Below are 12,390 nucleotides of genomic sequence, written 5' to 3'. Positions count from 1 at the left end.
CAAAAGCCAGACCATTCTGAGCTCACATGTAGACATGCTTACCAGTAAATTTTATACATTCTTGTAGATTTTTCTTCTTTGTTTAATGGCTCTGTTATTTGGACTAAAATTTTTACTTTAGTATTGCTTGTAGAACAGATTTGATGGAGATATATTCTCTTAACTGCATTTACCTGGGAATATCTGTCTGTCTGTGTGTCTGTCCGTGTGTCTGTCTGTGTGTCTGTCTGTCTACCTACCTATCTATCCAGAATTTTCTACATATATTTCATGTGTGAGAGCTTGATCCTAAGACAGTTTGCTGTAGATGTCATGGCCAAAAAATCGATTAATCTTTCAACTTCAGATGCCTTACACTTCTGTGTTTATGTTAGGAATTTTAAATTATCATTACTTATTAAAACAAGCATTTTAACGTTTTGGCATTCTTAAATATTTACTGAATCCACAAAACACTAATATATCCTTTTTTGAAAATATATTCTGTCAATTTATGACAGAAATTTTTTAAAATAAATTTTTTATTGTGAAAATACCATACAGAGGGGTTACAATTACATGAGCAAGTTAATGACTACATTTCTTATCAAGCATTGTTGCCTCCTCCTTTGTTTTCCCCCTACCATCCCTCCTTGCCTTCCCATCTACATGACTACAATCCCCCACACCAAAAGTTGTAAAGTTCATTTTTCAACATAGCATCTTATACATCTCATTGTTGCAATGGGCCTGCCTGCATCCCTATTTAAACAATTTGTTTTTTCCCTTCCCCTCTCCAAATTATATCAACATCAAATACAGTGAAAATGGGTTGTACCGTGGGGGAGGGACATACAAAGCAACAAAGAATCACCTTATAAATACATTAGAAATAATAGCAAGCAAGAAAAAACCACTTGTGGGGTTCATTTCACCTAACACAACATCTTATCTGACCTTTTCTGCCTGTCTCAGACATTTACTAGTTATTGCAAATAAGAGAAACCATGGGACCTATGTTTCTTTAGGCCTGGCTTAATTCACTTAACATAATTTTTTCCCAAGTCTTCCTATTTCCTAACAAATGGGGAAATGACAGAACTTATTTTTTGCACATCTTTATTCTTGCTTCAGTTTGCTCTTCCACATGATATATTCAATTAGATTGTATTCACACTCACTATTTTCTTCTCTTCAGAAGATATCACTTATGCTTCCATTGTGAAAATCATATTTGCATGCAGAATATGTTGAACAAGTTCATCCTCTCATTTGTATTTCCATCTTGTTTACATTATTTCCTTTTTAAGATAATGTATATAGATTTCATTAATTTCTTTATTTTTTATTGTAAACATACTGTACAGAGGGGTTACAATTAAATGCGTAAGGTAATGAGTACATTTCTTATTGAGCATTGTTACCCCCTCCTTTGTTTTTCCCTTCCCTCTCCACTTCCCCAAATCCTCCCTCCACCCCTGCCCCGAAGTTGTAAAGTTCGTTTTCAACAGTGTCTTGTATGATGTGCGCATGCACACAGACATATACTCTTGCAAACACACAGGACATGATAGAAAGAAAAGTACTTTGATTCACTTTACTCTTCTGCAGTTTTTCAATTTTGGTATCTCAATCTCAATATATTGGGAAAGAGGGTAGTGGCCACTGCAGTTTACCATAGTGTCCTTGGAACTAGGATTTCAATGTTTAAAATTTTCTTTTCATCCACCTTGTTGGAAGTTCCTCTCTCCATAATGAGTTCCGTGGAATTGGATGCATTCCCTTTGTTAAATAAATGATAATAAAATTTCCAACCAGAACTCTTGTTCTGGTTGATATTGCAAGCAGAGCTGTTTAATATGTTGGGTCTGTGAGCAAATCTTACTACAGAATCTCCCTTAAATGACACTTTGCTTCTGAAAGTTGTTATTAAATGGAACTCTTGTTAGCCTGACTTGCCATATAACCTCATTTTCCACACAAGTGGAGCTACTTACCCAAAGATAAATGCAATAGAATAAGCTTATTCCAAGTTTAATGGACAACAGTTTTTTGTTGTGGTGCATGTAGTAGCAGGGAATAAGAAAGCTTTCTCACAGCTTAAATACATTTCCGAATCTCATTCATGACAAGTTCCTTTATATCTTTACCTAATCCTATATACAAGCATAAGACACTATACTTGAATTACATCCTAATTGGGAATATTTTAACATTTATTGGCAGAGAGCCAAGCATTTAATCCATCAAAGTAGTAAATTTTGAAATGCTCCTCCTAAATTTCTATGTTCATTATGCAGGTTTATCTTCAAGAACTATCAGTTTGTTTTGGCCTTGGCTTTTGCTGTTGAGCAGATCAACCAAAACCCTGATCTTTTACATAACTTGACTCTGGGAATTGATATCTATGATGTTCAATTTGGAGCTTGGGGAGTATTTAAGAATCCCTTTATTTGGCTCTTTGGGGAGGACAAGATTCCAAACTACTCCTGCATGAGAAACAGCAAGTCTATAGCAGTACTTACAGGACCATCAGGAATAACATCTGCCCAGATCTGGACATTGCTGGAACTCTACAGGTTTCCACAGGTGAGGGTAGGAGGAGTAGAGGGATCTAAAAATGTCTAATTTCAGGTGTTAAGAGAATGATAGGCAAAGACTGGATTTACAAATGTATCAAATTTTGTGTTATCAAAGAGTAAGGATTCAAAGATAGTGGGATATCTGTATTTTCATTGTTTGGAACAGGGGATAAAAAAGTAAGAGCAGACAAAAGGAAAATTTGGAGTTTTAGGCCTCATCAAATTTTCTTTTAAAAATCAGGAAATGGAGAATGACTTTAAAGTGTGAAGAAATGTTGAGCTGATGTTGGTGGCTTACACCTATAATCCAGGTACTCATGAAACTTTTATCTCCAATTAATCAGCAGAAAGCAGGAAGTGAATGTGTGGTTCAAATGGTAGAGCAACAGCCTTGAAGGGAAAAGCCAAGGAAGTGTACTGGTGCACACAGACACATTTATACACATATGGTATTACGTTGAATGAAATAAGGTTCAGAAAGAGAAAGGGAGAATGTATCCTCTCATATGTGAAAGTTAGATCTAAAATATGAACATGAAATATGAAATAAATATGGAACACATGCATAGACATTTGCAAATATATATGATCAATCTGACTAATGTTGGGTATATATAGGGGTGGTATTCCATGGTTTAACCTCTCTAATCAACTAACAGTATAATAAAATGAATATAAGAAAGCTGACCCATAACTTGTCTGAGGTGGTTAGGTGCTCAGGGGATGTGAAGGGGGAAGAGGATTAGTGGATGGGTGGGCTAATACAACATACTATTCAATATTCACATATGTAAAAATGGAATTAGGGAAGTCAGGGAATGGTGTGGGGTTGATATGGATGGAGTTTAATGACAAATAAATATTTTGTACAGCTATTTAAAATGTATTTTTTCTAAAACAAAAACCTAACTTCCACCTACTTCAAGTGGTTGCTTAATATATATATATATATATATATATGTATATATATATATATATATATATCAAGGCTGAGATTGTGATGGACAGCAATATTATTCATGAAGAACCCAATTTTCTTTCCATTTAGCTTAACTTCGGGCCTTTTGATCATGCCCTGAGTGACCATAACAAGTTCCCTGCTCTCTATCAGATGGCCCCAAAGGATACATCAATAGCTACTGCCATGGTCTCCTTACTGCTTCACTTCAGCTGGAACTGGGTGGGACTACTGACATCAGACGATGACAATGGTTTGTGGATTCTTCCTGAGCTGAAAGAAGAGATGGCCAAGAACACAGTTTGTGTAGCTTTTGAGCTAGTGATGCCGAACCATTCCCTGTCCCATGTGTTCAAACTTGTAAAAGTTTATAACAAGATTAATAAATCTTTATCAAATGTCCTCATCATATATGGTGATAATGAATCCCTACTAGATTTAATGTCATGTGTTGAGCAATTTTTAATAACAGGCAAAGTTTGTATCATGAACTCACAGTGGCATTTAACCATGAAAAGGAAATATTTCATGCAAGGCTCCTTCCATATACCTCTCATTTTTTCACACTACCATGCAGAAAGTAGTGGATTCACAGATTTTATAAGGGCAGTTAACCCTTACAAATACCCAGAAGACTTTTACCTTGCTAGGTTGTGGTTTCTGTCTTTCAATTGTTCAGTTTCTGACTCTGACTGTGTGACATGGGAGAACTGTCCACATGATGCCTCCTTGGAATGGTTGCCTGGACACATTTTTGACATTGCTATGTCTGAAGAGAGTTACAATATCTACAGTGCTGTGTATGTTGTAGCCCAGGCCCTCCATGAGATGCTTCTTCATCAAACAGAAGTGACATTAATGGGAGATGGGAAAGGGATGGTACCTTCCCTAGCACAGGTAATGCTTCTGTGTTGGATTTCACATACCATAGGCAAAGTTATTTTCTAATAGTGTTTTTCACAGGATGAAATTAAATATTTAAAGTATCTTTTTTTTTTAAATTCAAGAGAAACTATGTTTGTTTAAACGTCTGTGAGGGCTGGGTGCTGGTGGTTCATGCCTGTAATCCTAGCTACTCAGGAGGCTGAGATTTGAGGATTAAAGTTCAAAGCCAGCTTAAGCAGGAAACTCTGTGAGTCTCTTATCTCCAATTAACCACCTGAAAACCAGAAGTGGTGCTGTGGCTCAAATGGTAGAGCACTCGCCTTGAGCTGAAGAGCTCAGGAACAGTGCCCAGGCCCAGAGTTCAAGTCCCATGACACCCCCCCCCCCAAAAAAAAAATGTCTAAGGTACTGTAGACCTGTGTTCACGTTCTTTCAAAGAAAAACAGGCCTAAGATAAAAATATAATTAAAAAGAAAGAAAAACAAGTCAGTGAAAAGGAGGAAATGTTTCATGTTTCCACCAATTCTTTGTGACCTAGGTCCTCTATTGAGTCTCTTGATGAACCTGACCCTTTAATTTCCTGGCAATGGTCAATTTTCCTTGTGACTTAGTTGATTTGTCAAATCAGTATGAGTATGCAGAAAAAATTTCTGCCTTACAGACTTGGGGTCTTTGTGTTTCTCATCCAAGACTAATTTATTGGGAGAGTGATCTGCTTTGTGTGTAACACAGGAAGGAGGTGGCTGATTTCTGTGGGTTGGAGTCACTGCAAGCGATCTTGATTGGGGGTGGGGTTGTGGCATGTCTGAAATCAATGACTTTCCCAGAGAGGCTAGCTCCTGAGGCATTCTTTTGGCCCAGGCTAGAGCTGCTCAGGGCTTTCATGGCCTATCGAATTTTTAAATTTTTTCTAGTGATATTTAGAGATTTTTGTCTTTTTAATTCCTGCAGCTGGCCAAGCTGCAGTTTTAGCCACTATCAGAATGGAATGTCTTTCTTTGCTGTAGAGGCAGGGCTGCCTCTCACAGTGAAGTAAGGAACGTTGTCCCTCCCTAGGAGGAACTTCCTCTTCCTGGGCAGAACAACCTTCCCTGGTGCAGAGATGGTTCTCACTGGTGAGATTCTTTAGCCCTGTTGAAAAATGGTGCTGCAATTGCTGCTTCTCAGCCCTGAGTTATGTTTGCTGCTCTGGCCGGTCTAATTCTGGCCTTTCTCTGCTGTGGGGAAAGGAGTATCTTCCAAAAGCTCTGTGAGAGAGGGAGCTTGTCTTTTGTGGGCTACTCAAACATCCTCCCCCCTCCCCCTTCCGCAATCTGCATCCATCTGTGGCCAGCAGGGTGTGGATTTCCACTCCTAATCATCCAGCTTATGTTGGAGGTGCACACTGTCTCGGTGCCTTTGTTCTGGCTCTGTCTGGCCACTCCTGTGGCCAGTGCCACCAGCACAGGTGTGTGCTCAAATCTGTCCTCTTAAACAGACTGCTTGAATTTTGCCTCTCTGCCCAAAATCTCTATACTTTTATGGCTCACTTGGTGGACTTTTCTGGAATGCTAAACTTGTTTCTTAGAGAGAGCCCAGTTAGACCCCAGCTGCACCTCCGATATCTTCTCAGATCTCCCCTCAGATCTCCCACTTTCTGTGGGTTTTCTATTTATCTTGCTGCTATGATCTTTGCCATGCAGAAACTCTTCAGTTTGATATCCAATTTATCCATAAACTTTCTTTTGTTCCACTGGTTTGATGTCTGCTAATCTTGAATTATAAATTAAGGATTAAAGATAATGAAGGGTTTTGCTTCATTCAGGTTTTCTGCCTTATTTCTTGGATTCAAGTCAACATATGTATGTTTTTTAGCTGCACCCTTTTCTGAAGAACAGTGCTGGAGACAGAGTGCTTGTTGATGATAAAAGAAAATTAGAGCCAGAGTATGATATTGTAAATATTTGGAATTTTCCAGAAGGTCTTGAACTTAAGGTGAAAGTAGGGAAGTATTCTCCATATGCTCCCCATGGTCATCAGCTGTTTTTGTCTGAAGATATGATAGAGTGGGCCATAGGAATGAAAGAGGTGGGTTATATCTAATTGTCATGATTTGAACTACATAGAAGTAATCAAAATAACCCCTGGATTGTATGCTTGTGCTCACGAATGGCCCAGCATTATACATTTAATTATTTACAACTCTAAAAAAATTGTCTTATTCATTGACTTTTGGATGGGAAAGACACAAAGGAACTTAACAGATGGTTCATAAATGTTCATTCATTTCTTATCATAAACATAAATGATACATTATAGCAGTTTTTACACTAAGACAAAATATCTGAGGGATCCATTTATAGGGTTGAAGGTTTATTTTGTTCATCTCTGTGGTTGTTTCATCAACGCTTAGCTGACATGTTACTTAGGCATCTATGGTGACATGAGTCATTGAAGAAGCCAATGTATGAAGAAAGTCCGTATCTCATGGAAACTGTAAAACAGAGGGGAAGATAGGATGGTGCTGTTTTACCTTACAACATACTTCAAAGAGGATTCTTCCTCCTTACTCTTCACCATGTCATAGATGAGCAGGAAACAACATACAATGACATGAATTCAAAGAAGTTCCATAGTGCTGGTCACAATGACTTACTTTTTCACTGTTAATCTCTAACTTTTAAAAAGCCCCTCACTTCTCAATAGGTCAATAGGCTAGAGACCAGGGCTATAGCACATAAGCCTTTGGTGATCATGTGATGTGGAATCAATAACAGTATTTAATCAACTGACCTACATGCATAAAAATACTATACTTAATAATCCAATTTTTTTTAAAACAACGGAATTTTTGGAGTATTAGGTAAAAGGCTAAAAAGTTTCTGACACATATTTGATTTTCCTCAGACTCCTCACTCTATGTGCAGTGAGAGTTGTGGTCCTGGATTCAGGAAATCCCCTCAGGAGGGAATGGCTGCCTGTTGCTTTGATTGCACCCCCTGCTCAGAGAATGAGATTGCCAATGGGACAGGTAAGGTCATGACTTGGGGAGAAATCCATATTCTCTCCTAGTGGCCTCCAATCCTTGCAAGTCAATGCAAAAGTTATATATTAGGATTTCAGGGTCAAAGTCTCTCATCCTTCAATTTGTAATTTGTGATAAAGGATACTGCTCCTTTTTTAAACACAAATCATGGGTTCTGAATTACATATAGAATTAATTTTTATTCTAGTCTGTTGTATGCATGGTTATTTAACTACTCAGTAATGTAAATTTAACATCTATTATCTTGTGTAGCTTTTTTAAGAACAAGGTCTCCTTCTTCTTCAAAACTACCTTCAGATTCCAAAATCTCCCATAGATCCTGCACATCTATTTCTTAGTGCCCAGAACTGTTCTTCCAACAGAGCCAGTGCTCTGGGTTGGGTTTGGTGAAAGAGGCAGGCACAAGTGGTATGCATAGCATGACTTTAGAGCTTTAAAGTGTAATTTCTCTGTTCACTGCTTTGCACGTGAGTAGGTGACACAAATAGAATAACTGCAAAGAAGGGACACCGGGGTCCTATTTATAGTGCACAGAGACATCCAGGGAAGTGCAAGCTTTATTATCCACAATTCTGAGTGGGGGCTTGGAGTTGTGCACACAAGGCTGAGAATTATTAGGGCAGCATGAAGAGGTACAGAAAGTTGTTATTAGGAGATTAGAAATGGCAAGGAATAATATGTGTGATAGTCTGTGTGATAGTCACTGTGAGTAAAAATGTTTCAAACTGAAAAAAAGAGAATATAGGAATGACTGTGGGACCATGAATACATAAAAATAATACTGAACATGTTTGGTAATACTTGGTAATTAGTTGTGTGATACTAATTACCGACATGTTAGAATTATCTCTATGTAGGGATTTCCCAATTTACTTTTAAGTACTGAAAAGGGACTAATGGTTTATTTGATTTCCTTGCCAGATATGGAGCAATGTGTGAAGTGTCCAGATCATCAGTATGCCAGCACCGAGAGAAACCAATGTCTCCTAAGAGCTGCAAGTTTCCTGGCTTATGGAGAACCCTTGGGGATGGCCTTGGCCTGCGTAGCTCTTTGTTTATCTACACTCACAGCAGTTGTTTTTGGGGTCTTTGTAAAATATCAGAACACCCCCATTGTCAAGGCCAATAATCAGGCTCTCAGCTACATCCTGCTCATCTCCCTCATCTTCTGTTTCCTCTGCTCCTTGCTCTTTATTGGCTGACCCAACATAGTAACTTGCATTCTGCAGCAGACCACATTTGGAGTTGCATTCACTGTAGCTGTTTCCACTGTCTTGGCCAAAACTGTAACTGTAGTTCTGGCCTTCAAGGTCACTTCTCCAGAGAGAAGGATGAGGTGGCTGCTGGTATCAGGAGCTCCTAACTTCATTATTCCCATCTGTACTCTGATCCAGGTGACTCTGTGTGCACTCTGACTGGGGACTTCTCCTCCATTCCTTGACACAGATACACAATCTGAATGTGGCCATGTCATCATTTTGTGTAACAAAGGATCCCTCACTGCTTTCTACTGTGTCTTGGGATATCTGGTTTTCTTGGCCCTAGCCAGCTTCATGGTGGCTTTTCTGGCTAGGAATCTGCCTGATGCCTTTAATGAAGCCAAGTTCCTGACCTTCAGCATGTTGGTGTTCTGCAGTGTCTGGCTCACTTTTCTACCTGTCTACCACAGTGCCAAGGGGAAGGTCATGGTGGCTGTGGAGGTTTTATCCATCCTGACCTCCAGTGCAGGGCTCCTGGGTTGCATTTTTGCTCCCAAGTGCTACATCATCTTGTTAAGGCCAGAGAGAAATTTTCTGCATGGCTTCAGGGACAAAACATATATTGGGAGAAATAAACCCTCTTAAGACGAAATATATATTTGGTCAAGTGTCTTGGCCAAAACTTGGCCAAGAAGAAGGTTTAGATTAAATCTAAATTCTTTTCCCCATTAGATACTAACTTACATTGTGGGAATCACCTCAGTGAATAAGTAACTCTTAATCATTTCTCTTATAATGGTGCAGTCTCTAGTTGTAGCAAAAGCCATGTGAATTTGAATTTTATTCTGTATGTTCCTCTATACTTAATCCCATCATCTCTGGTAGCATATTTTCACTGTTGACCTGTTTTCTAATTTTGCTTTCCTAATCATCTGTCTAACATTTTTTGGTGCCAGTCATAGAGCTTTAACTTAAAGCCTGGGTTCTATCCCTTAGTTTTTCACTCAAGGCTAGCTTTGATCACTTGACCCACAGCTCCACTTTTCTCTGGTTTTTAGCTGGAAATAAGATTCTCATGGCCTTTCCAGCCCAGGCTGTCTTCAAACTGTGATCTCTAGATCGTGGCTTCCTGAGTAGCTAGAATTATGGGTATTTTCTAAATTTTAAAGCACATGAAGTTCTTGCCTGCATATCACTATGTTGCTTAATCATAAAATGCATTTCATTAATATTTTCCTCTTAACCAAGTCTCATGTTAATATTACATATAAAAATGTGTATACATTATATACATGTTTATATGTATACATAAATTGTTCTGGTATGTTATCAATTAATTTTATAGCTGGTATTACATGAAAATGTTACAATTCCAATATTTTAATTTTATAAGAAATGCATTGGGTTCTATACTATATTCATAGAAACACATGACTAAGACATATGGTCATATAATGACAGTCCTTCTTGCTCTCTTCTATTGTTCATTACACTTTTCTTATGACATTTGTACTTCAAATAGATGAGTGATTATATACCAACCATGGGCTCCTATTTCTTTAATTTTAAATTGGAAATACAACAATGTTTTGGCTAAAAAAAATACTGTGCTTATGTCCCTTTAAAAAGGCATACTAGTTAGAAAATATTTCTAAAGCCTTAGTGCTTCTATAAACAGATTGTCAAAATATTTCAGTTTCTATTTAATATTTTATCTTTCTTCTTGATTTCAGTAATTTCACCAGTAGGGTTCTATTATTATGGGAGAGTAAAACAGTGACTACCCATTCAGTGGCAATCAATTAACGTTCATCATTAACATGAGTCCCCCAATATCTACTATTTGCAGAAGTCACAGTGCATGTTGGCCATGCTGGTATGTTGGAAGAAGAGCAGGTTATCAAGTCTAAGTAAGAAAAAAGAGACAAGAGACAGTCCTGAATACATCCTGTTCACGTTGTGTAAATGTTTTAGTCAATTTGAGAGGTAAAATTTTGATATTGATATTAGTGATAAAAGGCACAAAAAACCCAAGAGAACATTTAAAGGCTTACTTCTCACTTAAATTAGGGGTCCGGAGATGAGGCCACTCTGTCTGATAGCAAATACCCTTGGAAATACATATTAAATATACACATACAATACTTTATGTATGTATGGTGAGTATTCACTGATGGGGCAAAGGTGTGAGTGGTATGAGTATCCTCACAGCTCTATAGGATGATGTGTCCTCAGACTCATGATCACTTTATCTTCATGTGAGGCTCTGTTACCATCATGGTAAAATAAGTCACATACTTTTACTTTATAATTTGTCCTAGAAGGATACAGAGAATCATATTCTCAGGCACACAATGAAAAGAAACAGAAATAAAGACCAACAACTCCTTTTTTTTTTTTTTTGGGTCCAGTCGTGGGGCCTGAACTCTGGGCCTGAGCGCTGTCCCTCAGTTCTTCAGCTCAAGGCTAGTGCTCTACCACTTGAGCCACAGCGCCACTTCCGGCATTTTTTTCTTTTTTAGCTTATGTGGTGCTGAGGAATCGAACCCAGGGCCTTATACATGCAAGGCAAGCACTCTACCACTGAGCCACCTTCCCAGCCCCAAGACCAACAACTCTTTTAGATGCAGAGAATTAAGACCAAATGGAATACATAATATTCACTAGGTGATAGAAGAATCAGCTGAGTGCTGGTGGCTCACACCTGTAATCCTATCTACTCAAGAGGCTTGAGATCTAAGGATCACAGTTCAAAGCCAGCCAGAGCAGGAAAGTCCAAGACACTCTTATCTCCAATTAACTACTAGAAAACCAGAAATGATGCTGTGCCTTTTAGTTTGGCCACTAGCCTTGAGCAAAAAGAGCTTGGGGACTGTGCCACATCCTGAGTTCAAGCCCCACTATGTAAAAAAAAAAAAAAAAGATTCAGAGAGGCATTAATTTCCTTCAGCTGTAATTCCTAAAAATAAAGGTAGGAAAATATAATGTGTGTTGATGAACTGCTGAAAGAAGAGAAAAAACAAATTTCAAAACACTCTAGGAGACTTGGTGGTTCTTCTAGTTGACTACAATCTACAAACCCATACCAGAGGGTAGTATTTGCTGAAGGCTGCCATGGCTACTGAGTTTTTGACTGCAGAACTTCTGATATTATTGATATTATTGATTATTATTATTATGATTATTATTGATATTCTGATATTATCTACTTGCTTGATACTAAGCTGATGTCAAAGAAAAATCCTGCAGAACCACTGCATAACTACAACTTTCTAAGCAATGTGTGTTAATCACTGGCTGCTTCTCATCCAGTTCTTCAAAGCAGAAAAGAAAGTCAAAGCATTTCCTATTAGATCAGTACAAAGTATAGCAGACTGCAGAAAAAATTTTCAGGAAATTTATGTGAGGCATACAGTTGTTAAGAAAATTCGCACTTCTGTGTAAAATCTGCTGTTAGGACAAAGAATAAAGCATAGATAGCTATGTTTGCTAGAGGATGGCTGATGGAAGTGAATAGAAACATTCTCCATTACCATCTATTCTTGAGAAAAGCTATCCACTGAGGGCTACATTGCAGTTATGTTACACAAATTTGAATAATGTAAAAGCATAACAGAAGGGCTACTGACACAAAAACAACACAAGCAATTCATAGTAAAATGAATTAATGCCATAACAGCTACCTCATAAGGACTAAAATAAGGCAAAAAGTGATGCAAGACTGATAGTCTTCCCTGTCATCAGTCATCAGTGCACTGAAAC

The 12,390-nt window shown here is 38.1% G+C and overlaps 1 pseudogene; it reads left to right on the top strand.

Annotated features, from left to right (window-relative positions):
- The window catches only part of LOC122119911, a 31,664-nt pseudogene extending 22,391 nt beyond the window's left edge, over positions 1 to 9,273 (top strand).
- Positions 9,274 to 12,390: the final 3,117 nt, after the last annotated feature.

This window comes from Dipodomys spectabilis, unplaced genomic scaffold (genome assembly GCF_019054845.1).
Source record: "Dipodomys spectabilis isolate Male_0828 unplaced genomic scaffold, ASM1905484v1 ptg000173l, whole genome shotgun sequence".
Classification (NCBI taxonomy): Eukaryota; Metazoa; Chordata; class Mammalia; order Rodentia; family Heteromyidae; genus Dipodomys; species Dipodomys spectabilis.
This window is presented reverse-complemented; position numbering and strand designations above follow the sequence as displayed.